The 26,830-nt window shown below is 41.2% G+C and overlaps 1 long non-coding RNA gene and 1 pseudogene across 1 annotated transcript in view; one reads left to right on the top strand and one right to left on the bottom strand.

Annotated features, from left to right (window-relative positions):
* LOC136838111 (uncharacterized) overlaps positions 1-26,830 on the top strand; it is a 271,933-nt gene that overhangs the window by 229,766 nt on the left and 15,337 nt on the right. The window lies entirely within an intron of this gene.
* Positions 16,937-18,229, bottom strand: LOC136838208 (zinc finger protein 568-like; annotated as a pseudogene).

Genomic DNA, 26,830 nt, shown 5'->3' on the forward strand with positions numbered 1-26,830 from the left:
CAGTTTTGCCGTTTGAAAGTGCCACAAAATCAAAAAGGTTTTTTTGATTGACACTTCAGATCACAATACATACGAGTTGCTACATATTAGACTGTAATGAGAGATTTCTGTGGAAATGTAGGACTTAAGGATCTAACTGCGAGAGAGAGAGAGAGAGAGAGAGAGAGAGAGAGACTTTTCCGAGGGTTCTAACGACGAGAGAGAGAGAGAGAGAGAGAGAGAGAGAGATCTGACCTAACAGGTGGGTGCAGCGGTCTCTTCAAAGCTGTCAAACTTGAGCGGCTTTATGAAAAACTAGTTGGAGAAGCTTTCTCTTACTTTCTAACCAAAAGCTTACAGACAGGCTTGTATAAGTAAAAAAAAAAAAAAAAAAAAAAAAAAAAAACGCACGCGAGCGTGCGTAAGTTTCCCACGCCTATCAACTAGCGTCCACAGAAACTGGTGCAAGAATTGAACGCAATCTAAGCGTCGCTGGCGGTGCTTCTGACGGCCATGTTTGGAAAGTTATTAGTCGTTTGCATTACAGCAAAACCTTCACGATTAATCATTTTTAAAATCTGTCCCGAACCTGAATTAATGGTCTCAGACAGCTTTAAATAAATTAGCAAATGTAATTGGGTCACTATAAATAAATGCGTCCGCAGTATGTCGCAAAGTCGTCACGATTATTTGCTTGAGCAATCGATCCTAGTCACCTTGCTTACAGACTAATAGATGAATCAAGTTACGAATCGGCCATAAAGATTCAGCAAATACTTGGCCGTTGATTACTAATGTCCCCCAAATTGGGAAGCTGAAAATAAACCTTTGTTTTTCGTGGATTTCCACCACAGGAATTTTGCTTTTTTCCTTAAATAATTGGAGCTGGAATTGGAATATAAATCTTAGGCCACAGGCCAAGAGATAGGACCTAGGAGGTCATTCAGCTCTTTAGATAGGTCATTCAGCTCTTTAGATAATGTTGAAACAATTCTTAGGAGAGGGTGGAGAGTAAGATGAAAAGAGAATTATGAACGGAGGTACAGCTAGGGGCCGAAAGGACGCTGCATAGAACCTTAAGCAACGCCTACAGTGCGCCGCGTGATGTACACTGACAGCACTAACCCCATACGATGATTCTTGGATAATTCGAATTAAACTGCACCTATCATACTCTTCACAGAGCTCAGATGTCCACACCAGGCCTCTGATTCTCTTTCAGTACCTTAGTAAAATCAGGATCAAAATTCGGTCACAGACACCGAGCCAGAAAGACGTTCAAGAACCTCAGAATTTTCACAGAAATTTGCAAAATCAGTTTCAAGAAGTGAACGAACTTCAGCCCCAAAGGAATTGACGATTTACGAAATCGTTGGCAAAGTTCAAATTCTAAATTCAGTGACCAAGCCCCTTTGCGTAACATTTCCAGACTTCCAGTAGTTTTCAAACCTCCGGCATAATTACCCTAAGAACATGAGAAAGACCAACTTAACCAAGTCTTTATTTTGTATTTCTGGAGCATCTGTATAAAAACACTACCACTTGACACGTTCAGACTTACTGTACACTGACTCTGAGCTTATAAGTCCTTCCTTCCACTGCCAGAGGAGGAATGGCTTCGGCCAATCAGAGGCCTGAGTCCACCGTACACGTTTCTATCGCCCTCTTTCACTGGATGAGAGCTTTGGTTTTGGGGCAAAGTGTGTTCGTAAACGATCTCCCATTGGCTCATTGAATTAGAACCAATTTGCAGAAGGTATTTCCGTGGAAACCAATCTCCATCGATATCTAACGTAAATAAATAAATACATGTATAAGATAACATCATAATAAGTATATGCATGATAAATTAAGGTCGGTTGATAAATGAATCACTGTAGGAACGGAAAATGAATAACTTAGGAAAAGAAAGATTTAAAGTATTTAAACGTAAGTTCAATTGTATCCCAAATATATATATAGGCCTACAGTGCATGTATTTAAAATTACACATTAACAGGTACACATACATATACATACATACACACATACATACATACACATACATGCATACATACATACACAGTATATATTTAAATATATATATATATATATATATGTATACGAATAATAATAATATATATATATATGTATGTGTGTATTTTGATGTCTGTCACCTCAGACAATCGAAATGTTAATTTCCGGAGACTTGAATCTAGTGGCCTTCTAGTAACTTTGTATGTGTTTCAAAGGTGTTTACAGGATTAGGAACTTTGCGTGGACCTCTGGACTTGACCTCGCCAACCTTACCATGAAATGAGAGAGAGAGAGAGAGAGAGAGAGAATGATGACCCTTACTACGAATTAGAGATCACCTGATTCTGGCAGCTGGGTTTGCCTGCCACGACATTCCTCTGCCTGGGATATGCCTGGCGGCTTAAGCTCTACCTAGTGAGCCAGCGCCCACTCGGTAACTCCTGCATCACCAGCTGGTGGAGTGGGAGGGATAGTAGACCCCCTTGCTTGTTGGCATGGCGCTACTGTGTGTGTTTGCTCCATCAGTACCATGGAGTGTCCCATCACTCCGATCCCGGAGACTCTTGGAGCCAGGAGGCTGCCTTGAATTCAAGGATGTTGATGAAGGTGGCATGCGATCACCGGTGCCACACTCCCGAAGTTAGCAACTCCTCCAGGTGTACGCCCCATCCCTCGGTCGATGCGTCACAGAACAGAAGCATGTCCAGAGGGGGAGTATTAAGAGGTTCTTGTCGTCCATCCACCAGTCTAGATCCTCTCTCACTTCCCCAGAAAGAGGGATGAGAAAGGACTGGGGGTCTCAGGACTGGGACCAATAATCCTTAAGTCTCCAGTGTATAGGCCGAAGGTGAAGACGCCATGAGGGACCAGCTTCTCCAATGACAACAGGTGACCGATGACGACTTGCCATTGCCGGGCTGGCTGTTCCTGTCGAGACAGAAACAGAAACAGTTGTCGTCTTCTGAACCTCCTGATACGAAGAGTCCGAGAAAGGCACTCCTATTGTGTCATAGGTATGCCCAGGTACTTTATCTCTGCTTGAGGTGAGGTCCTGGCCTTTCAGTTGCTGCAGTCCCAAGATCACGACATAACTCGAGGAGCCGATCCCTGTCCTGCAGCAACTGCGAGCGGGAGCTCATCAGGACTAACCAGTCGTCAAGATACCTCAGTAGACGTATCCCGTGCGAATGGACCCAAGCTGGCACTAGAGAAAACACTCTCGTGAACACCTGGGGAGCGGTCGAGAGCCCAAAACAGAGTGCCTGAATTGGAAGACCAACTCCCCGAGGATAAAGTGGAGGTACTTGCGAGAGGACGGATGGGTATTTGGAAATACGCACACTTCAGTCCACTTGAAGCATGGAAATTACGTTCTCTGATGGAGACAAGCACAGATCTGTGTCTCCCATCGCCCAGACCAGTCTGGCCAGATGAAGCAGTTCGGGGAGAGAGGTCTGTGACCAGTATCCAGCGTAACTCTCTGCGAGAAAGATTCAGCTGTAAAAACCTGGGGACCGATCCGACACGACTTCCACAGCACCTTTGCTCAGCATGGCTTGCACTTCTTGCATCAGTGCGATGTCCTTCGGAGATCCAGGAACTGGCTGGTGTGATGTGAGGGATGGCCAAGACTCAAAGGGCAGTAGATATCCCTCGCAAAGGACATCCACTATCCAGGTCTCGGCTCTGTATTGCTGCCGTGTTGCCCCATGTGACAACCCCCTCTTGGCAGCAGTCGGAATGCCATCTAAGTGTTTTCTTCCCTTTCCTTGCAGGCTGGAAAGTGGAGAGCGAGGGCACAAGCCCACCCTTTCCAGAGGAATAAAAGGCTGGGTGTTCCCATAGAATCCTTTGAAGACTGGGACTTCTTAGGGGCCGAGGAAGTGCTAGCCTGGCCTGAAGGCCAGGCCACAGTGAAATGCAAAGACCCGGAGGTCTTGGCCAATGCCTGGTGAACAAGGCAGTCGCTGTCATCAGTCTGATGCTTGTCCACCGTAGCATCTACCAACTCTCTAGGGAAGAAAGAGGTAGAACCCAGCAACGGTCCATTCTGCAGGGTCAATGCTGACTCAGGCCCCATAGACCTGGCGAAGCGAGAAAGAACAGTGTCTCTTCGCTTAAGAACCAGGTTGGCCCACAGGTTCGCCGTCTGGTGGGCGAGGTAGGAGATGGCTCTACCTCCAGACTGACACAGTCTCCCGAAAGCGGAGTCTTCCCTGGGTATGATAGCGCCTGAGGAGGCAGCCAATTTGGATACTGTGAACTTCCACAGATCCAACCAAGAGACTGCCTGGAAAGTTGCCATGGTGGTGGCTTCCAGGGTTGCTGCCTCTTGCTGCGAAAGACAAATACTCTTCTCAGTAAGTTGCTGCAACGAGAGACCCGAACCTAGACAAACCAGATCTGGGTCAGCCTGTTTAAGTGTAATGCCTTCGGGTGTAAGAAATCTTCTGTGTCAAGGGGCGAGCAGCTTGCCAGTGGTTCGATTGCAGAGAGAATTGTGCTTGCCCGAACACAAAGTCCATTCACTTGATCGAGGACCCCCTTGGCAAGCGTGGACCACGGCAGCCCCACCGAAACCTTGGGTTCCTTTTTCGGTCCTCAGAAGGATTCGATACACAGATGAGGCCGTGGTCCCTTCCCCGAGGTCACTGTGCTGACGAATCAGTGCAATTACCTCTGCAAAGGTCCTCTGTATCTCAGGGTGTCCATCCTGGGGAAGAGGACCCTCGAGTCCTTCCAGGGTGTGGTCCTCCCAATCTACTCTCCCCGCAGGAGGGAGAACCTCGGCAGACCCGTAATCCTTCCTGCACCACGTGGGTGTACTATCTAGTGTGCTATCTAGTCGATCCGAGAACCAAGCCAGGAATGTAAGCCCCCAAGGTCAAACTCTGGGGAGACAACTCACCGGAGTTCCACGTGTCCGACTCGCACCTCCTAGGGGGAACCCAGGAGATTGAGGGGACAGGCGAGGAGGATGAGGCACCCCCGCCAGTCTTGCTGGCGGAACCAGCAGGATAGCGGGCCAGGAGGCGGTCACCGTTGTCCCAAGGAGCACAGCGGTTCCACCGCGAGTCGGCGAGACTGGGCAGAGTCGAACATGCAGCTGGCTTGTGAGAGCTTGCACTGTCCTCTAGACGGGCCCCAGACTTCTTCGAGGCCAAAACATTGCAAGAAGACTGGGGAGGGGACCTCTTTTCTGTCTCGCCACGTGTCCGGACTAGAGAGACCAGCGCACCTACCCGGGAACCTTGCTTGGCACTCGTAGAAGCGCCAGCAGAGATGATCCAGAACGCCTGCTTGTCGGACTCTTTCTCCCGTCCGCATGCCGAGTCAGTATGGGGAGAGTATTTCCCGCACCAGACCAGGTACCTGGGTCGCCTTAGAAACCCAGGTACTCGGCGCAACGTGAACAAGTGTCTGACACAGTGCTGGCCTTACAAGCAGACTTCTTCGGCATGGCAGCTGGAGTGCAAACTGAGGTCTGCATGCCCTCGGCTCCTGAGACGGCGGGGTCAACGGGTGGATTCCCTGGCTCAGTGTGGGAAGAGCCATCGAAAGATCCTGCCTTCTCTGTGGAAGGGGCAGTCCTTAAGTCTCAGGGCAAGACTTCTTTGGGCGGGAACAGGCTGCTGCTTCTTCTTCAGCCGGTGAGCCTTAGAAGAGAGGAGGATGATGAATATGACGGCACCTTCCTAGACCTCTTCTTCGACTTCTTTGGATGGCGGTCAGGTTCCCCATCCAATCCAGGAGGGAGCAGCCAGGGGAACCAGGGAAGCGGGCGCAACCTGGGCAGCGGGGACGTCGATGATCTGGCCAGCAACTACCGGGGCAGGTGAAGCAGCGCGGGAGCCAGGGAAGCCAGGAGCCAGTGCATAGGTAGAGGGCATGAGTGGAGCAAGGCAGAGCCAGGCCGGGCGAGTCAGGAAATCAGGAACAGGAGTCGAAATGAACGTGGGTTGGCAACAGCAAGGACGGCAGGGCAGGTACTGAGATATAAGGCACCAGTGATGTGACCATACTGGAGAAGGCTGGCAGGCTAAGGGGTCAGGAAGCCGGGAGGCAAGGGCACGGCATGGAGCGAGGCAGGCATGGCTGATACCTGGGTGCCCAGGTGTGAGGTGACAGTCACAGGCAGCCTGGCAAATGACTTTATGGTGAGGGTTGATGTAGTGAAAGTGGCAGCTGTGTGGGTCATCACAGGAGCGCCAGACAGATGAGAATCCAGGCCCTCCAATGGTGGAACACCAGGTAGACCAGTACAGCCAGATAGATGTGAGGTCAGTAAACTGTCACTGAGAGAAGCCTCCACTGCCAAGCCTGAAGGCAAACTCAGATCAAAGAAGAAACCTCTCACTCCCAGGGAAAAAAATTCCCCCAAAGTGAAGAGAGGCCCCAGAAACTGTCTGATCGTCCGCTCCCCATGGTCTTCCACGGCCGTGGCGAGTGAATAAGGCGAGAGTCTCACCTGAGGAGAGGCAGCAGAGAAAGCTTGCGGGAGGAAAAGCAATCCCGACAGATTTAACCACCAAGGGAGTCACTGGGGGCGTATAACCCTCAGCTCAGTAGTTTCTCCTCCCCTCAATCTTCACCCATTGCTCGGCAGAGCAGGAACAACACTCTGAGCAAGGAGAGTTATAAGAACACATCCTCTGCAGGTGAAGCAAAGGGGCGTGTGGGTCTGTAACAATATCACGAGCAGAAGCTGCACTTCGCCACCCCAGGACATACATGCTGGAAGGAGGGCTTATGGGGCTTATCAACATTCATTGTAAGAAACAAGACAAGAAAGATCCCACTGTGAAGACGGCAGGTAATTCTTTATGGAAGGGACGCACTGGTTTCTAAAAAAGTAGATACGGTACCTAGAGTTACAAAGAAGAGTGTCATTGAGGAAATGCTTATTAGTCCCAAAAAAAGTCACTTTAATATGTAAAAACTCGCGAAAAAAACTAAGTCGAGAGAGCTCCGTCTCTCAGTGAGCCAACTACAGACTGACACGTAATACATTTTGCGCATGCAAGGACTAATAAAAAAATAAGTAAAAAAGTGACGAACACAATACGTACAAGCTAAATCTCTTTACTTTCCTATTTCTCTATGATCCATTGTTACAGAATTAATATGGAAAATTTTCACTCTCGCATGGCTATTTTGTTCTTCATCATCATGGCAGTAGCTTCTACAAGTGCAAGTGTTCTGGCAGAAAACTTACCTTTTAGATGTGGAAGCTGTGTCATAACTTATAGTGATTTTGGTGATTTTTATAGTTGTAACACTGAAAAGCTGATTAAATACCGTCAAGACCATGGGGTAATTTTATCAGAAAAAACATTGTGGTTTGTAATTCTGTCTGTAAGAGTTGAAATATAAAAAAGTGTGCAATCCTTGTGATGAAGCTTACATTACTGAAGGACATACAGAAAAGGTGTAATTTCAAAGTGTCTATATTCAAGAACACTTGGTTTTACCAATCAGACTTGATATTGAGACTAATTTAAAGTTTGTGCTTCTGTGGTTGCAAGACTGGTTTGCCTGTAAGGTAGTGGGATCTGAACTTAAATTAAATGACGTGACAATTTCGGACTGGTCGTCATTTTGTTGAGAGGTGGTAGTGAATTAGGTTTTCAGACACCAAGAAAATTGGTGGTCCAGACTGCATTGTGGAAATTGAAGAGTCATAGTTTGGACAACGTAAGTATAGTGTTGGGCGCATAATTGAAGGGCAGTGGGTTTTTGGTGGAATTTGCCAAGAATCACAAGAATTTTTTGTAGTGCCTTTTGAACAAAGGGATCGTGAAACACTACTACGTGTTATTAAAGACAATATTCACGAGGGAACTACTATTGCCTCAGATTGCTGGAAGGCATATAATCGCTTGGAGGATGTGGGGTACAAGCACCTTACGGTAAATTCTAGGAACTAGGGGTAGTTTACATATCCGCGGTACCCGTGGTGGGCACGCGCAGTGCAACAGTATAGCTTGCCAGTATAAAACGTCTTGCTAAGAATCTTTAATTTCGCAGATAAGGCGCGAAGCACCGATCTCCCACCCCTTTGCCTGTTGAACAAAGGGATCGTGAAACACTACTACGTGTTATTAAAGACAATATTCACGAGGGAACTACTATTGCCTCCAGATTGCTGGAAAGCATATAATCGCTTGGAGGAAGAGGGTGCAAGCACCTTACGGTAAATCATAGTGCAGTATCAGTTTTTGTGGACCCCACCACAGATACTTATACTATGCAATCTAACGATGGTGGCACGACTCAGGTTACTTCCCAAGTATGGGCATTGTAAGGCCCACTTCATAGGTTGTTGGCTACTGCATGTTCAAGATTCATCATGAGCTCCTCAACTCATCTGCATTCGTTCTTACGCAGCAGCTACACTATATACTCCATCACAGTTGGGTAAGTCCCCCAGTTGTAATTCTAGGAACTGGGGGTAGTTTACATATCCGTGTAGTACCCGTGGCAGGCAGAGTCCAGCACAACAGTATAGCTTGCCAGTACAAATGTGGCACCAGAATATTTGATTTCGCAGATAAGGCACGAAGCGCCATTTGCCACCCCCTTGCTGACAGCTGCAGATCCTAGGCTTAAACTGCAGTCTATGTGTGGTTTTATTATTAGCTTTTTTTCCCCTACATTCCCCACCTTTTCATCAACTTTGTCTCCCCCACCCAAAACTCCTGGTTCCTGTGGTCCCCAAGGTTGTTGGTGGTTGTAAGAGTCTTCTGCACTTATTTAATGAAGCTCAAGCATAGATATGGTGTTGTTCAGCATTTTTAAGCTACTTAACACACACAGGAACTGGTGCGGCCCTCTCCTGAGGTAAACAGCTCAACAGCAGTCCAGGGCAGAGAAGCCGAGCAACACATCTGCAGTGCGCGGCGGCAACAAATTGGAATGTTTACATCGGGCGAGCGGGACTCCGCCTCCGGTTATTGAATTAACTGCCTAACCACCTTGTTCGAAAGTTCAACGGCCGTTTCCAGCTCCACTGAAAGTAATTCCTAATGTAAAGGACTGATGATTTGTATATCGTGTCGGAACAAACTCGTTTTACGCTATTATCACTCATCAGTAAGCTCATACAGAAGGGGTTAATTTACATACATATTGATTGTGTATTGTTTAGAAAATTATAGGTCCTTTTACTTAGGTTTTCCTTTTTCTAGGTATAAATAAAAATTGAAAATGCAAAATTAATAGTAAATTAATTACTCATACTTTGTTGTCTCTGATTTCTAATATGTTCAGTGCCTACAGCAGCCCATCTTCACAGGATGAAGTCCTATCCAAGGCCAAGGTTGAGGTTAGGACCTCTCAAAAAACCATTGTTGATTTTTGTTTGCTTGTTTATGATTCCTTGAAAATAATGGTATTTCTAAGTAATAGATACACGGCGGGTATTTAGCGAGAAATGGCAGTTTCTTATAGTATCTTGGCTGCTTATTTACAATTTAACGTCGGCTGTAATTAACCTGTAATTAACCCCTGAAGTCCATCCAACAAGGGGTTTCCATACGCAATCTTCACAAGACAGAGCACGGCTACGTCTGTTTCGAACAGTTCATATCCCGTCCGGCAAGTGCAATACCTTGGAAACTGGTTTTTTCTACACTTTTAGGGCTTCTGACACTGGCGGTGCATTTGTTTGTTGTCGGCTAAATGGAATGTCCCTTCGTCGTGTTTAGTACTGGCCTGGGGGGGGGTACCCATACGTTAACAAGTTGTTGCCATTTCTCGCTAAATACCCGCTGTGCATCTATTACTTAGCTCTACCCTGAGCAGGGTTAAGTTAATATCATTAACAATACTTAAGGCCTAAATTCGTTTAGTTAACATTAATTTCGACCAAAAAATAACCAAAGTTATTCTTAAGGCCTAACTTCATTCTGTTTATATCTAACGTTGGTTAATAACATTAATATTGGATCAGTCAATAACCATGCATTTATCTAAGGCCTAAATGCATAACTAACTCTTAACTTTAGTTAATAATGTGAATATTGGACCGATAACCACAGTTATTTAAGCCCACATTCATTTAGTATTAATTTTGGTTAATAACATGAATATTGCACCATATACACTTACTTAAAGCTAAATTCACTGAGTTAATAACAATCATTTTACACCCCATAATTCACCTTAAATTACAACACAATTTAACATAATTAACCTTCTCACAGCAAAATTACATTCACAACACTTCATAATGTAATTAAGACTCATATTAATGATTTAACTTGCAAATATAAATATGAGTTCATTATTTTCCTCAGCAACACTTCTCAAAGTTTTTGTTGTTCAGCCATCTTGGAAAATTGTTTTCCAAGGACTCTGGAGTTTGGTTAATATTATTGGACTGTGGCTTCTAGTGCCATCTGGTGAGTGAGTTTTTTAATTAAAATGAAATTTATTCAGTTTTACAATTCGTAAAATTTTTATCAATTGTTATTACTTGTGAGCCTTTTCCCACTTAGAAATATTAGAAAAAAACAAAATAAATTACAACAGTTTATTAAAAAAAAAAAACTATCTAGCCGTAAGATTTAGCTTCTAAAAAATTGCAAAAAATTAACTAAGATAAATTAAAAGTATTTATATTATATCTGGAATCGAAAAAAATATCTGGAATGGTACTTTATCTCTCCCATTCCCATCTTAATGACATTCTATTCTTATGAACTGAGAAAAAGGACCACTTTCGCCTAAATGGAATTTTTTTTTTTATTTTTGTCTGTGTTGGTGTTTATAGGTGTCTGCTGTTCCATAGTTCTAGGATTCTCTAGAGATCTTTCATAGTTTGTTTTATCTCTCTCTCTCTCTCTCTCTCTCTCTCTCTCTCTCTATATATATATATATATATATATATATATATATATATATATATATATATATATTGCTAAATCTTCTCAAGCATCCAAGCCGCAAGTTAATTTAAAGCCAAAAAATAAAACTGCATTTTATGTCACTGCCTGACAAGGAAGGGCAAAAAGAATATTGGCCGCTCCCCTTAATCTGTTAATTGCACTCTTTATTATCTCTCCAACTTTCTCTTCTCAAACATGTGACTGTGGAGCCTTTGTTTCAGACACGAGGTTGAGAGGAGATTAAGTATGGCCGGAGGCAGAACAGAGGTGGTGATGCAGATTAAGAGAACGAACACATAGCACTTGATTCATAAATGATGCGGCATGCGTGGAGAAAGCGACACAACCCCATCTACCTGTGGATGGCCTCCTAACCCCTGACGAAGTCATATGAGACCTCACGAGGAACAAGAGAGACAGACGTTGCTGGATGCAGCCGAGACACACCTCCCTTCCATTCCCACCTCCTTTGAGAGCACCTACCACGTGGTCCTATCTTGTGAGGCCCTTAGTATTCCTGCCAGTGAAGCCATAGCCTTCCTCTGCTGCCATTATCCCTCCTTTGAAACCACCTCTTCTTCTGAGTAAAGTGATCAGTTGCAATGGTTCCTCCACTCCAGTCACACCATTTTAATTCTTGTACTAAACTTCCTATTTCAATTTCTTTCTAAGTGCCAATGTCATCAACCTTGCCTTCGTAGGGCAGCATTAAGTAAATGTCATGTTTGAATAATTACATAGGTGTGTGTTCAAGGCTTCTTTGGCACCCTCTGTGCTTTGCATGCTTGTCTATGTATGACCACACCCTACTGCATCCTTACTGGCTTTCAATTCGTGAACCTCTCTCTTGTACAGAGGGTCTGTTAGCAGTGGAAATCTCTCTTGACTGTGCCTTGTGTCAGCATCGTCACACCAACGGATGCAATTTCAACTTTTCCCAGTCTTAATTAACCTCTCAGGCCTTGCATGCTGATTAGTCAGTTCATCTTCGTGACACAAGTAAATACAAAAGAGGTATTGTGTTGTACTAAAAAAATGTTTAGGTGGTCAGTCACGAACCTGTATAATCTTTTAATTGTCCTGTCCCTGCTCCTGAATGGTTGATCCTAATCCTTTGTAAAAACCTCTTAAATATTTAATCCTGTTTTGGCAGTTCTACTAATTCTTCAATTGTGTTGGATTCCAGGTACATATGTTTCCTTCATAATCCCCATCTGTCATTTATATGAGCTTTCTTTGTAAACATACTTTATATTTCTTCAGTCTGCTAAGTAAGGACCTTTAGTGTCGAAAGGCCTCATAACCTCAGTGTTTCCGTTCCTTCATTGGATTTTATCTTTATTTATATATTCATCGTTCCATATTTTCGTGATTCAGTTATATATATATATATATATATATATATATATATATATATATATATATATATATATATATATATATATATATATACTATTGATCAGGAGTGTTCAGTATGTTATAATATGAAATCTTGGTCCTATACAGGTGATTAAGAGGTTTATGCTGTAGCAACAATGTCTGACATTGCTAGTGGATATTACTCTGACAGAGTGAGAGAGAGAGAGAGAGAGAGAGAGAGAGAGAGAGAACTGAATGGTTTATAAACTTTACACAAAAGGCCAAACACTGGAACCTATACGAAGTTATTCAGTGCTGGAAAGGTAGGTTTAGAAAGGTGTAGAAGGAGGAACCTCACAGTTGCACTATGAAACTCACATGTCAAGCCCAGAGGTCTAGCAGTTGCAACATCCCTTGTGTCCAACAAGCTACAGGTGTGGGATTCCTTCCTCAGCTCCTCCAGACCAGGAAGGTATTCCCGGCTGGGTAGAACCAACCAGTCAGTTCAGAGAATTGCCCAGACTCCCCCACCAATAGGTAAGTTCCTATGTAAAGAACAAAGGTTTGTATTCATGTTGGAACAAAAAGCAAATTCTTAAGTAATATTTACATCTACGGACAACCACAGCCACCCCTCATTCTGGTACCTGGGCCAAAAGGCAAACTGGAGTACAGACCAATGAGTTGGCAGGGCCCTACCATAGGGTGTGACTGTCTGAAAGTTTAACAGCTGTTCCAGGCTGAATCCCTAAGTAAAGAACTTCAGGTTTGTATGTTGGGAAAAATACAAATTACTTTAATAAAAATTGGCTATTTTGAGTCCATCCTTTGGATGACAATTGTATTCCTGTTTTGAAAAATGCAGTTTTATTCCTTTGTAGGAAAAGCTCTTGAAGATGATTACTTCAAGGGTTACGGGAAAATCTGTTTTCATTCACTACAAGGTCACTTTAATGGTACCTGTTAAAAGTAAATAGTACACCATATACTACTACAATATTTACTTGAAATGGTAAAAAATAGTTGCAAAAATGTCCAGGGAACAGTTTATTGATAGGCAAACATTGTGGTGAGAGTGTACAAAAATAAGTGTACAAAAATACAATTGGTTTGATACAAAACACAGGAGCATGTTAGCTTATCACATTCTGTGAGGTAATTCAAGTAGTATTCGATACTACACAGGAGTTATGATGGTGATCCTTTCCTGAGGCAGCGACTCAAGTCGAATCCGCCTTAAGTCAGATCTTAATAATAATAATAATAATAATAATAATAATACTGTATTCTTTATTTCAACTCACACATTCTAGATACAAAAGATAAAATGATAAAAATGGTAATTAGCAGTAAATACAGTACTCAACATTAAAAAATATACAAATAAAAGTGAAGAATTCTTAGCATCGTAGATCGGATCGCGAATGTCGAGACTGTCATAACAGGGACTCTGTGCCTTAGATGGTAACACTGAAAACTGATCAAGTTGACAACACAAGACTTCCCATGCTGAGGAGTGTACAAGGTCTCTAGTGCTTCCATACCAGACACACACACTTACTTTTGCACTGATCAGCTGCATAAGATACAGTACATCACTAGGGCTTCCATACAAGACATGCACAACACTCACTGGTTTCTTTGGTTAATGGACTAAGTGAGGACCAAGGCTAAATGTCCAGAAAGGACCTTATGTTGTAATGGTGGCAGTTATATTTTACCTGTATTTAGTGAGGGCTGGCATTAAGGCTTTTTTATGCTAAGAGAGACTTCCTACCATGTTAAACTATCCTGCAAGACTTATATTTCTTCTGGAAGTCATACAGATTTTTAATTACTGTTTATTTCATTGTTTGGCATTTACCAGATTCATTCTTACTTACAGTTGTTAACTTGCCTTGCATCTCTCTCTCTCACTTTTGCCAGCACTCAAGGATTGGTTTCCATGCAGCAGAGAACTCTGCCTGTATGCCTTGTTTCTACAAATTGCTCACATTCAGAGTAAGAACTCAATATACAGTGCATGATAAAGTTAATATCCTTTAATGGACTGTAATTAATATCATTGCATCAATCAGTATTTTCAGTAAATATGGTGCAATACAGATTTAAAAGTCCTCTCAACCAACAATATGTGATAGCCTCAGCTCAGAAGCTTCGAATGTTTTGTTGTTTACCATGCCACACCAAATAAATAACAATAATGCTGTAATACATCTTTAATAAGATTTGAATGGAATGTTTACTAGATCTTTAACGTGGAGGCAACAAAATGCAGTACAATGTAGTTGCTACTTTCAATTTCAAATAAGCATGTGTTGACATACATGTATGAGAGAGAGAGAGAGAGAGAGAGAGAGAGAGAGAGAGAGAGAGAGAGAGAATTTCAACAGAATTTTTTTATACATTATTCAGTAAACAGTATTGTACAGTTGGTTTCATTATGTGTACAGTAGAGTATTGTAGGCAATTACCATGCTGCTTTTTAAGCATACTCTACAGTACTGTAGTCTAAAACAGGTAAAAAAAAAAAAGGTACAAAATGATAATTCTCATGATATAATTAATTATTTGGATACAGTGCTTACCTACTGTTAAAGTCAGCTTATATCTTTGCACCATTAGGTGTGATTGGTATACAAAAATTTTTTTAAATGGCGCTTGGCTAATCCTCTGTGACTGTCTCTGTCATCACCTGTTTCCCTTCAGGTGGCGTTGGAATGTTTAGGTTCTTGTCAGCATTCTTCATGACCACTCACCAAGATGTGGGGAGGCTGGGTGGGTTTCCTCTTTAACAGTAGGTAAGAATCCAAATAATTGATTTCATCATGGAAATTATCGTTATTTGGAATGAATCTTACCTACTGTTAAATTTAGTTAGCTGGCTACCACACTGAATGAGGTTAGGTTAGGTTAGGTTAGGTTAGTGTGGCCAGAGAAGCAATGTTCAACCAAGCGAACTGGTTGAGGCTGGAAATGCCCATGCCTCCATGGCCTCCTTGCATAACAACTGTCCAATTTACCCTCCCAACTCTCAACTTCTCTGTGTGAAGAGTGTGGGGAGAAGGATATCGTGCCCCTCCCAACAGCCCCTAGGCTAACATACAGCTTATGTGGTCATGCTCAACCAAAACATTCAGTCTCCACAAACTCCTTCCTATACAGCCTGATGCTTTCATCTCTGCTTGTTGTAGATGACATAATGCACGAACAGAAAACAAGCACAATACCATACAGGAGAAAATAAGCCAAAAATCATCAAAATTATTACGAACGCCAATTCACGTTGTCTGCAGAAGGACACGGCATGAAAAATTCTGACAGGAACGTAAACATTCCAATGCCACTGGTGGGAAACGGGTGATTACAGAAACAGTCGCCAGAGTGTTAGCCAAGTATTATTTTTTTTTTTGCGCATGCGCCCGTGCACCTATTAGGCGCAAGATGTAAGCTAGCACGACAGCAGGTAGATTGTTCAAATACGTTATTTGACATTTTAAATCCGATGAAGTGTTTTTACCATATCCAATTCCAATCTCCACAAGAGTCTTGGATATATTACAGCAGATAACTGAGGGTTTACTGTAAATGGCTACTTTCAGTCTGAATTCTCAGATGAATTATAAGATGTTTCTGGGTCAAGCTTTCCCATTACTTCTACATGAATATTCTTTCAAGTATGAATTCCATGTCTTGTAAGAGTAATTTTTGTGGAAAGAACCTTCCCATATTCCTTGCACATATAAAGGCTTTTCTCAGTATGGCTCATCTATGTCTTGTAAGATGATGTTTCCTTGAAAATCTTTCCAGTATGGTCTCATGTGGCTTGCAAGGTAATTTGTAAAATATTCCTCCCAGCATTCTATTGCACATGAACAGCTTCTCTTCTATATGAATTTTCATATGATTAGTAAGACCACTTGTAAAGAAAAACACATTCCCACATTTCTTGCCCATGAATGGCTTCTCTCCTGTATAGAAGACAATATAGAATTTAGGGCAAAGGCCAAGCAATGGGACTCATGAGGTCATTCAGAGCTGAAACAGAATTAATAGTAAAAAAAATGTTTGAAATGTGTAACAGGATGAAAACCTCAAAGCAGTTGAAGCACTATGAATCAATTGTTAGGAGAGGGTGAAAAGTAAGATGGAAGGAGGAGAAAATTAACGGAGGTACATTAGAAGGCAGAAAGGGTCTGCAGCTAGGGGCTGAAGGAACGCTGCAAAGACTTAAGAAATAATGCCTAAGTGCCACATGAGGTGCACTGATGGGACTACACCCTGTGGGATTTTCTCAGTATGAATTCCCATATGAACTGTAAGTCAGTGTTTCAGGAAAGTTGTTGATATGTGTTGACCCCATTCCTTACACATGAACAAGCTACTCTCCTGTATGTATTCTCATATGAACTATAGATTTAGTTTCTTGGAAAAATGCTTTCTACATTCCTTGCACATGAATGGCTTCTCTCCAGTATGAATTCTCATATGAACTTCAAGCTCTGGTTTTGGGAAAATGCTTTCCCATTCATTGCACATGGTGCTTCTCTCAGTATGAATTCTCATTTGACATGTAAGATTTGGTTTCTGGGGAAAATGCTTTCCACATTCCCTTCACATGAATGGCTTCTCTCAAGTATGAATTCTCATATGGCGATGTAAGATTTGGTTTCTGGGAAAATGCTCCACATTCCTTACACATGAATGCTTCTTTCAGTATGAATTCTCATATGAACTGTAAGATTTGATTTCATGGAAAATGCTTTTCCACATTCCTTGCACATGAATGGCTTCTCTCCAGTATGACTTCTCATATGAACTTCAAGATCTGATTTTTGGGAAAATGCTTTCCCACATTCCTTGCACATGAATTGCTTCTCTCCAGTATGAATTCTCATATGACGTGTAAGATTTGGTTTCTGGGAAAATGCTTTCCCACATTCCTTACACATCAATGGCTTCTCTCCAGTATGAATTCTCATATGAACTGTAAGATTTCGTTTCTGGGAAAATGCTTTCCCACATTCCTTACACATGAATGGCTTCTCTCCTGTATGTATTCTCATATGAACTGTAAGATTTGGTTTCTTGGAAAATGCTTTCCTACATTCCTTGCACATGAATGGCTTCTCTCCAGTATGACTTCTCATATGAACTTCAAGCTCTGGTTTTTGGGAAAATGCTTTCCCACATTCATTGCACATGAATTGCTTCTCTCCAGTATGAATTCTCATTTGACATGTAAGATTTGGTTTCTGGGAAAATGCTCCACATTCCCTTGCACATGAATAGCTTCTCTCAGTATGAATTCTCATATGACGTGTAAGATTTGGTTTTCTGGAAAATGCTTTCCCATTCCTTACATGAATGGCTTCTCTCAGTGTAATTCTCATATGAACTGTAAGATTTGATTTCATGGAAAATGCTTTCCATTCGCACACATAGATGGCTTCTCTCCAGTATGACTTCTCATATGAACTTCAAGATCTGATTTTAGGAAAATGCTTTCCCACATTCCTTACATGAATTGCTTCTCTCAGTATGAATGTTCTCATATGACGTGTAAGATTTGGTTTCTGGGAAAATGCTTTCCCACATTCCTTACACATCAATGGCTTCTCTCCAGTATGAATTCTCATATGAACTGTAAGATTTCGTTTCTGGGAAAATGCTTTCCCACATTCATTACATATGAATGTTTTCTCTCTGGTAGGATTTGTGATATCACTTGTAAGATTGATTTCCTTGTAAAATGCTTTCTCACAGTCAGAGGATCTGAAAGGCTTCTCTCCATTCTGACTATTCCTTCTTTCTTGTTTTACTTCCTTTTTGCAAGTTAGTGGATCTTTTCATTCACTACTGAGATTTATTTCATATGAATTGTCATCTTCATTGAGCTCACAGAATACCTCTGGCTCTATTTTGATTTCCATCAATGGATCCAGAGACAAAGAGTCATCATTACTGGTTTCACTAAAGGCAGCCATGTTGCTGTTTTCTTGATTTATGGAAGGTGGTGATAATGCACCTTCAGTTTCACTTTTCAGAAATTCTAAAAGAATGTTCTGGATTCATTTGTACTTTTGTCCAGTTCTGTTCTGTAAAGACAATGTGTTCAATTGACAACTCTAAACATAGTGCTAAATGATTATCCAATAAATCTGTTATAAAGCACAATATCTTGAAGGACTACAACCAGATTTCATTGCTGATGTATGAATCTAATATTCACAACAGATTTTACTGGTTGCTGATGTAATTTGTAAAGCAGGAGTACAATCATTAACCGTTGTTTCTTACACTTTAAGAACTGCTATTGGGAATGTTGCGTGGTACCATCAAACACAGAGCATTCCCAAAATCTTGATCACAACTCAAAACTGATGAAGGGAGAAGACTTTTTCTGAGGAGAATCTGAAATCAAAAAGAATGCAACAGAGTTAGGAAACAGAATGCCACAACTGAAGCAAAATAACCAAATTTAATTCAGGTTCCTATAAATGTCTCAAGCCAATTAACAAAGTGTGCATTTGCCAGTATCCAAACATTAATACAATCTAACCAAATGTTGTCCAGACACAGCATCGAAACATTCCTGAGGCAACGATACAACAATAGATTAACAGTTAATATTGACTCCCTCCCTCTCACATCTGTAAACCTTCTTAGCTTAACATTACAGTATTACTTATGAACATTTTCTTATTAACAAATCAAAGGCCAGGAATAGAAAATGCAAGACCAGCATAAGAATTTTTTGTGGGGTAACAGTAGGAAGGGTATACGGTACAGTAAATGCTTAATTACATGTGATCCACATATACACTATGTACCATATTATCAGTAGACAATAAGAAGAAAAACATAGTAAGGAGTGAACTGAGTAATGATTTCAAGAGAGATAGAAAGTCTTCAAATTAGTTTCACTGATTGTTACTACAGATACAACACGCCCGAGTAGCTGTGAGACCAGCAACACTGATGGCAGTCTTGGAAGGTTAAATGTGTTGTGTCTTGTAATGGCACAATCAGTGAAAACTGAGCAGGCTTTCGCTCTGCTTGAAAATCAGCCTCAAATTCACCACTACTATGTTTTTCTTCTTGTGTCTGCAGATAATATGGTGTTATATATGTGAATCATGCCGTACCTTTCCTACTGACACCCCCTGCGCATTTTTATGCTGATCTTCTATTCGCAACTTATTTGTTAATAGAAAATGACTATATAATACTGCTAATGTTAAGCTACGTGTGAAGGGAAAAATCAATAACTGTTAATCTATTGTTGCTATCGTACCTCAAAAATATTTAAATGCTGTGAACAACATTTGGTTGAACGATATGGATATAACACAAATGCACCTTTATTGGCTTTTGAGACATTTACAGAACACAATTAGAGTGGTTATTTTGCTTTCGGTGTGACATTCACCATTTCTAACTTTCTGTTGCATTCTTTTGATTTCGAATTCTCCCTCAAAAAGAATATTTCACTACACTAATCGATTTTGACTATCATAACACTGCAATGATGGTACTTTACGCACATGAAGGTAACCAGTGGTGACGCTCACTGCTACAGAATCGGCAACAGTAAAATCTGTTGACATATTAGGTCGCCATCAGCAATGAAAATCTGGTATATTGTGCTCTTTATTTATTGAATGTCATTGTAACAATTTTGATGTTTAAATTGTCAGTGAGCACATTATTTCTTTTGAAACAGAAGCTGAACAAGCAAAATAGTCGGCGATATTTAGAACTCACGAAGTGAAACTGAAGTGCGTATCACCGCCTTCCGCTCGTCAAGAAAACAACATGTGCTGCTAGTGAGCAGTAATGATGACTCTTTATCTGGATCCATTGATAAATCAAACAAACCGGAAGTATTCTGTGGTATGAATGATGAACTATTCATATGAAGTAAGTCGGTAATTGAATGAAAAGATCACTAACTTGCAAAAGAGTAAACAGAAAGAAGGAATAGTCGAAGATGGAGAAAGAGAAGCTTTAGTCGCGACTGTGAAGAAAGCATTTACAGAAATGTCTTTGAAATGATATCTACCGAAGAAGAAAAACATTCATATGTAATGAATGAAGCATTTTCCCGAAAGCAAAATCTTACAGTTCATATGAGGAAGAAAGCCGTGATGTGTGAAGATATTGAAGCATTTCCCGAAACAAATGCTTGCGTCATATGAAAATTCATACTGGAAAGCAATTCATGTGCGAGTAATGAAGCTTATTCCCCTAAAATCGAATCTTGGCCATGTAAGTCATGCTGGAAGAAGCCATTCGTAATGCGAAGTATTGAAAAGCGACACCATGAGCAAATCTTACGATTCATATGAAATTCATGCTGAAGCCATTCATGTGTGAAAGCATTTTCCCGAAACAAATGTTACGTCATATGAAAATTCATGCTGGAAGAGCCGTTCGTAATGCGAAAATATTGAGCTTATTTTTTCCCGAAAGCAAATGCTTACATGTCAAATGAATTCGCTACTGAAAGCGTTCGTATTGCGTGAATGTGAGAAGCATTTCCCAAAACCAGAGCTTGAAGATTCATGAAGTCGCTGCGGAGAAGCCATTCGTAATGCGAAATAACAGGAAAACATTTCCCAGAAGGCAAATGGTCATGAGGAAAGGAGAAGCCATTCATGTAACCGAATGATGGCTTTTTCCCCGAAAGCGAAGCCTCTTGATTCATGTAGTTCATGCTGGAAGAAACCATTGATGTGGGAGGCTATTGAAGCATTTCTGACAAATATTTGCGTCGCCTATGAATTCATACTGGAGAAGAAGCCCAATTCTGTTGCGAAGAGCGATGAGAACATTTCCCCAGTCTTGGACCGTAAGTCATACTGGAAGAAAGCCGTCGGAAAACATTTTCCAGCAATCTTACGGTTATGTAATTCATGCTGAAAAGAAGCATTCTATTGAAGCTTATTCCCGAAAACAAATCTTGCGTCGCTATCAGGAGAGCCATGAAGCCATTCATGTGCGAAATGTGAGCTGTTGAAACACATGTCGAAATGAGAATTCATGCTGGAAGAAGCAGTCGTGTTGCGAATGATGAAGCATTTTCCCGAAACCAGAGCAGCATGTAAATTCGCTGCTGGAGAAGCCGTTCATGGCAAAGGAATGTGGAAAGCATTCGAAACCAAATCTTGCGGTTCGCCAGCAATTGCATACGGGAGAAGCCATTCATGGTATTGAGGCGCAGTACTGTTTATCGACTTGTTCGTATGAAATTGCTGGAGAAAAATATCACGAAGTGCCCATCGGTGCACTTTTCGTGTGGTGCAATTTGAAGCATTGCTGAAGTCTTTGCGGCGTTCGGCTAGCTGCGGAGCCCACTGCACTGTGCTGCCTCGTTAAACCTGCTATTCCATCTTCCCTTTTCACCTCTCTAACAGTTCGCATGAACTGCTTTTGTCTGTTACATTTCAAACATTTTACTATTGAGTCTGTTCAGCTTCTGAACTGTTCATGGTCATTAACTGACCTTTAGTACAAATTCTATGTGTCTTTCTACATGCAGAGAAAGCACATTCATGAGCAGAAAATATTGGCGGTATGCTGCAAATGATTAATATATGAGAAAGTCATGAAAGCATTCATGCGAGAATGTCTTTGGGAAGAATATTTTGGTTAAGTACCTTGCGAAGCCACATGGCAGTATAACACAGCTATTTTCAGAAGCATCATCTGATGTAGATAACCGCTGCTGGAGAAAACGCTATATACTGAAATATGGAAGGAACCTTTCACAAAGTACTAACGCAGCTGTAAATTCGCATTCATGTGAGTAATATTGAAGCTTTATTCGGAGGAAACATCTTATAATTCGTCTGAGGAGCAATAACCGCCCTCGGTTATCTGTAATCTTTGGTGAAATTGTGGATATGGCTGCTAAAAATGTCGGCGTAGAATGAATCTTTACCTGCTGTCCAAGTTAACACATGCTGCATCATTAAATGTCGTCAAAAAAATAATAACAGCTTCTTTCTATGATGATGTTTCTGTAACGTTTCCACCGGTGGCACGTGTAATGTTCGTTCCTGTCAAATTTTCTCTGTTTGCGTCAATTGGCGTTAGTAACTGGCGATTTTTATTTAACCGCAGTAATATTATTAACATTTTCTGTTCGTGCGATATGTCATCTACAGCTGCTTTGAAGATAACATCATGTATAGAAAAGGATTTGTGAGCGAATGTTTGGCTTATGACATAAGCTGTATGCTTAGCTGTTGAGGAGCCGCGATATCTGCTCCCCACACTCAGAGAGATTGGTAGAAGTGAACGGTGTGCAAGAAGGCGTGAACATGGGCATTGATTGTATTAACTGCTGTCTCATTCGTATTGGTCATGCTGGCACAGTAGTACTTATTGCAAAATAACGATAATTTCCATGATGAAATCAGTGACTAGTTGAACCCGCACTGTTGAGGAAGCCGCGGCCTATGTGATGATGATCATGGCGACAAACTAAACGATGCGCCACCTGGCGATATTTGAAGATTTTGAAGAGATTATGCGTCATTTAAAAAATTTTGTATACCAATCACTTTGTGGTGCAAGATATAAGCTGACACAACATGTCCAATAATTAATTATGTCATGAATTATCATTTTGTACCTTTTTACCTGTTTTGGCTGTTTGTACTGTGAGTATCTTGAAAGTGCTGGAAGCTATACTACTACTGTACACATGGCCAAGCTGTACAATACTGTTTGCTGAATAGTGTTGTAAAAAGATTTCTGTTGAGAAATTTATATATATATATATATATGCTACTATATATACTATATATATATATGCCAACAAGCTACATGTGTCGGCTTGCATAGCATTTGGTGTGCAACTGACAATACTTGCGTTTGCCTCACATTAGATCGTAAACTGATCCGTCAAATCTTATTAGATAACTACTGACCTGGCACATTATTGTTCTTGTTGGTGTGGCATGTTCTTCCCAACATCTGGCTCTGGAGACGAACTATCGCATATTGTTGATTTGGTTTTTAATCTGTGATATATTACTGAAGCTACTGATTGATACAATGATTATTACAGTCCATTGAAGATATTAACTTTTTTATCATGCACTATGACAGTTCTTACTCTGAATAGTATTTAGAAACAGGCACGACGAGATTCTCTGGGTATGAAACTAATCGCTGAAGTGCTACCATGAAGAAGAAAACAAGGCAACTTTATGAACAAATGAATCTGGTAAATGCTAAACAATGAATAAACGGCAATTAAAATACTGCTATGTTCAAGAAAAATAAATCTTGCACAGAGATAATTTAACATGTGGAAATCTCTCTTAAAACCTTGTCAGCCTACACTAAGCCAGGTAAATATAACTGCCACCATTGTTTTTATAAGGTCCGCTTTCTTGACATTTGTTTCTAAGTCTCGCAGTCGGTAACTACTTCGGTGAAGTGTTGTGCTGTCTTGTATGGAGAAGCCCACAGTGATGGCATGTATCTTGCTTTCCAACCCTTCGACCGAAGTGCAAAAAAAAAAGGCTGAAGTGTCGTCGACTGTTGTAAAGTATTAACGAGCCATTAAAGTGACAGTAGTGAATGGCGCAGGCTCCCCCAGTAATCTCTTCAGAAGCTTTCTAAAATAACTTGCATTTTTCAAACAGAACTACATTAATCATCAGATGTTCAAAGCAGCCAGTACGACAAAGTAATTTGTATTTTCCCAGCATACAAACCTGGTTGAGATTCGGCCTGGGCAACTGATACTCAGACGGTGTCTTCCATGTTGAGAGGAAACCTGCCAATACATGTCTATGCTGCACAGCTTTTTGGCAGAAAATACGGAAGAGGGTGACCAATGTTGCTAAGTGAATAAGCATTGCCCAAGAACGCTTTTATTCAACACAATACAAACCTTTGTTCGCAGGAACACCTGATGAAATCCTGGTAGTCTGTGACTGGTTGGACCGAGAGCTCTGTTCACAGGAAGGAAAGAAAGATCCCACCTGTAACTGATGGACACGAGATGTTTTGCTGCTGAACATACGAACTTGACATATTATTTCTGGTGCAACTGTGAGTTCCTCCTGATACACCTTTCAAATGCCTCCTTTCAACACTGGTGTTATTTTGTCAGCAGGACTATAAACCATTCAGTTCTCTCTCTCTCTCTCTCTCCTTTCTGTCGAGTAATATCACCTTAGTTTTGATGATAAACTGCAATCACCTGTATGGTTCAGATTTCATGTTACTCTGATCAATAGTATGCTGTATGTATGTATGTATATATGTATGTATGTATATTTCATCAACTGTATACATATGCTCATGTATATGTGTAACTGGGCTCACGGAACTTGTGATAATATAAGCTAAGACAAAATCCCACAGCAAGCTGCTAGTGCGACCTCCTGCTGGTCGTTTAACAGCACGAACTGAAAGAAATATGAAGTATGTGTTTGCAAAGAAGCTTTCAAATGACAGATGAAGTTATGAGAAACATATGTGCCTGGAATCAGCACAGTTAATAGAACTGCTGGAAACGGGATAAATAGAGGTTTGAAAGGATTGGGATCGGCAGAGGCTGGAGACAGAGGTTTTAATTAAAGATTATACGAATTTAGGCTACTAAACATTTTTTGAGTGCAACACAGTAATTCTCTTTTGTTTGCTTGTAGATGTCGGAAGCAGGCTGGACTGTCGAGGCGTGTGCAGGCACAGGAGGAACAGTGGGCTGGGAAAGATGAAATTTATCGTTGGTGTGTTTGATATGCTGACACAGGCAGTCAGAGAAACTCCACTGCTGCTGAACCCTGCGAAGGTTCACGAATTGAACCGGTAAGGTTCTGATATATACGTAGGTAAAGAAGCGACACGGAAAATGTAAAACGCCCAATTTTATGTGATTGTTCAAACACGAACATTTATGATAACACGACAGGTGATGATATTTGGCACTTAGAAAAGAATTGAAATGAAGTTTAGTAGAATAAAATGATTATTGACTTGGAGAACCATTGCGACGATCGCTGCAGTGGCTTCGGCGGATAATGACGGCGGTAAGGCTTTTCGCGCTGAAATTTTAGCTAAGTTACGTGTGGTGGCTCTGAGAGGTGGTAGAAGGAAGACAATGTCTTCGCTAAGCGTCAGCTGTGCTGTTCTTTGGTCACTGACTCGGTCGAGGTGGAAGCCGTCACGAGCAGATGAGGTTGTGGCTCGTTCCCCCAACGCTGCCTTTATCATTGCTGGGCTCAGTGCTATGTTGGACTATGCTGTCTGCATCACCTGTTCTGCCTCGGCCCTTGCCAGTCTCTCTCGACATAAATTGATGCAGTGGGCTCACGTCGCTGTTTGAAGAAGTTGAAGACAACAAGTGCAGTAACTGAGGAAGCGACAATATTTTTTCCCTTCATTGATGACAAACTGCAGTTTTCCCCGGCTAAGTAATCATTTGGTAATAGATCTCTGAAAATTTGTCTTTATTATCTCATATGTATATATATGTATGTATGTATATATGTATATGAGAGAGAGAAGAAGAGAGAGAGAGAAGAGAGAAGAGGATGAGAGCAACTATGAAAGACTCTTTGCAAGCATCCCGAACTATGGGTGCAACAGTTTACTATAAACACCAACTTAATGAACAAAAAATAAAAAAGAATTCCATTTAAATGTTCCTTTCTCAGTTCGCAAGAATAGAACCTGGTAGATGGGAGAGATAAAGTCCATTCAGTATTTTAATTCCGAATGGCATGGTATTTAATCATTCATCTTATTATCGTTAAATGCACATTTAGAAGCTATAGTTTTTTTAATAACTGTTGTATTTATTTTGTTTTTCTAACACGGTAAAACTGGAGCAAATTTCATTTTGGTATAAAACTCGCAGATGACTTTTTAAGCACAGTCTGTCTGGCCAAGCTCCGGAAGTCGATTATAATTTTCGAAGATATTGCATCAACGTTTGAAGAAAAGTTATAAAAGCATATTAATTTTTAATTATATTTACAGAGATTAAATAATTAACATTGAAAGTGTTGATGAGCTATGACGACAGTGAAAATTAGTATGTTAAATTGAATATTAAAGTGGAAATTATAAGTGTCGTGTTGTTAACTCAGTAGTGACTTTAATAGTGTGGTGGGTGTTGCAATATTCATGTTATTAGCAAAGTATACTAAATGAATGTTGAGCTTTTAAATAATAATGATTTATCGGTCAATATTCACAACAAAGGGTGGTGAATGCATTGAAATAGGTATAAATGCGTGGTTGATCAATATTGTTGTCCAACCAGCGTTAGATAAGCCAGAATGAGATTAGGCCTTACTGGCTTTATTTATTTTTGGTCGAAATGTGTTAACAAACAATTGAAGCGCCGTATTGTTGACGGCGCCCTGCTCGAAGTAGAAGCTGAAATGACTAGATGCACGGGCGGTGACTGGCGGTGGCGGCAACGCGTATAATTGGTAAGTGCCAAGCTGCGGCAAATTCCATTCCAGCGACAAGCTGAAATGCACGCCGTCAGCCCTAAAGTAACGAAGCCGGTTTCCAGGTATTGCACTTGCCGGGCGGTGTTGCTGGTGCGT

The sequence above is a fragment of the Macrobrachium rosenbergii genome, unplaced genomic scaffold (genome assembly GCF_040412425.1).
Source record: "Macrobrachium rosenbergii isolate ZJJX-2024 unplaced genomic scaffold, ASM4041242v1 171, whole genome shotgun sequence".
Classification (NCBI taxonomy): Eukaryota; Metazoa; Arthropoda; class Malacostraca; order Decapoda; family Palaemonidae; genus Macrobrachium; species Macrobrachium rosenbergii.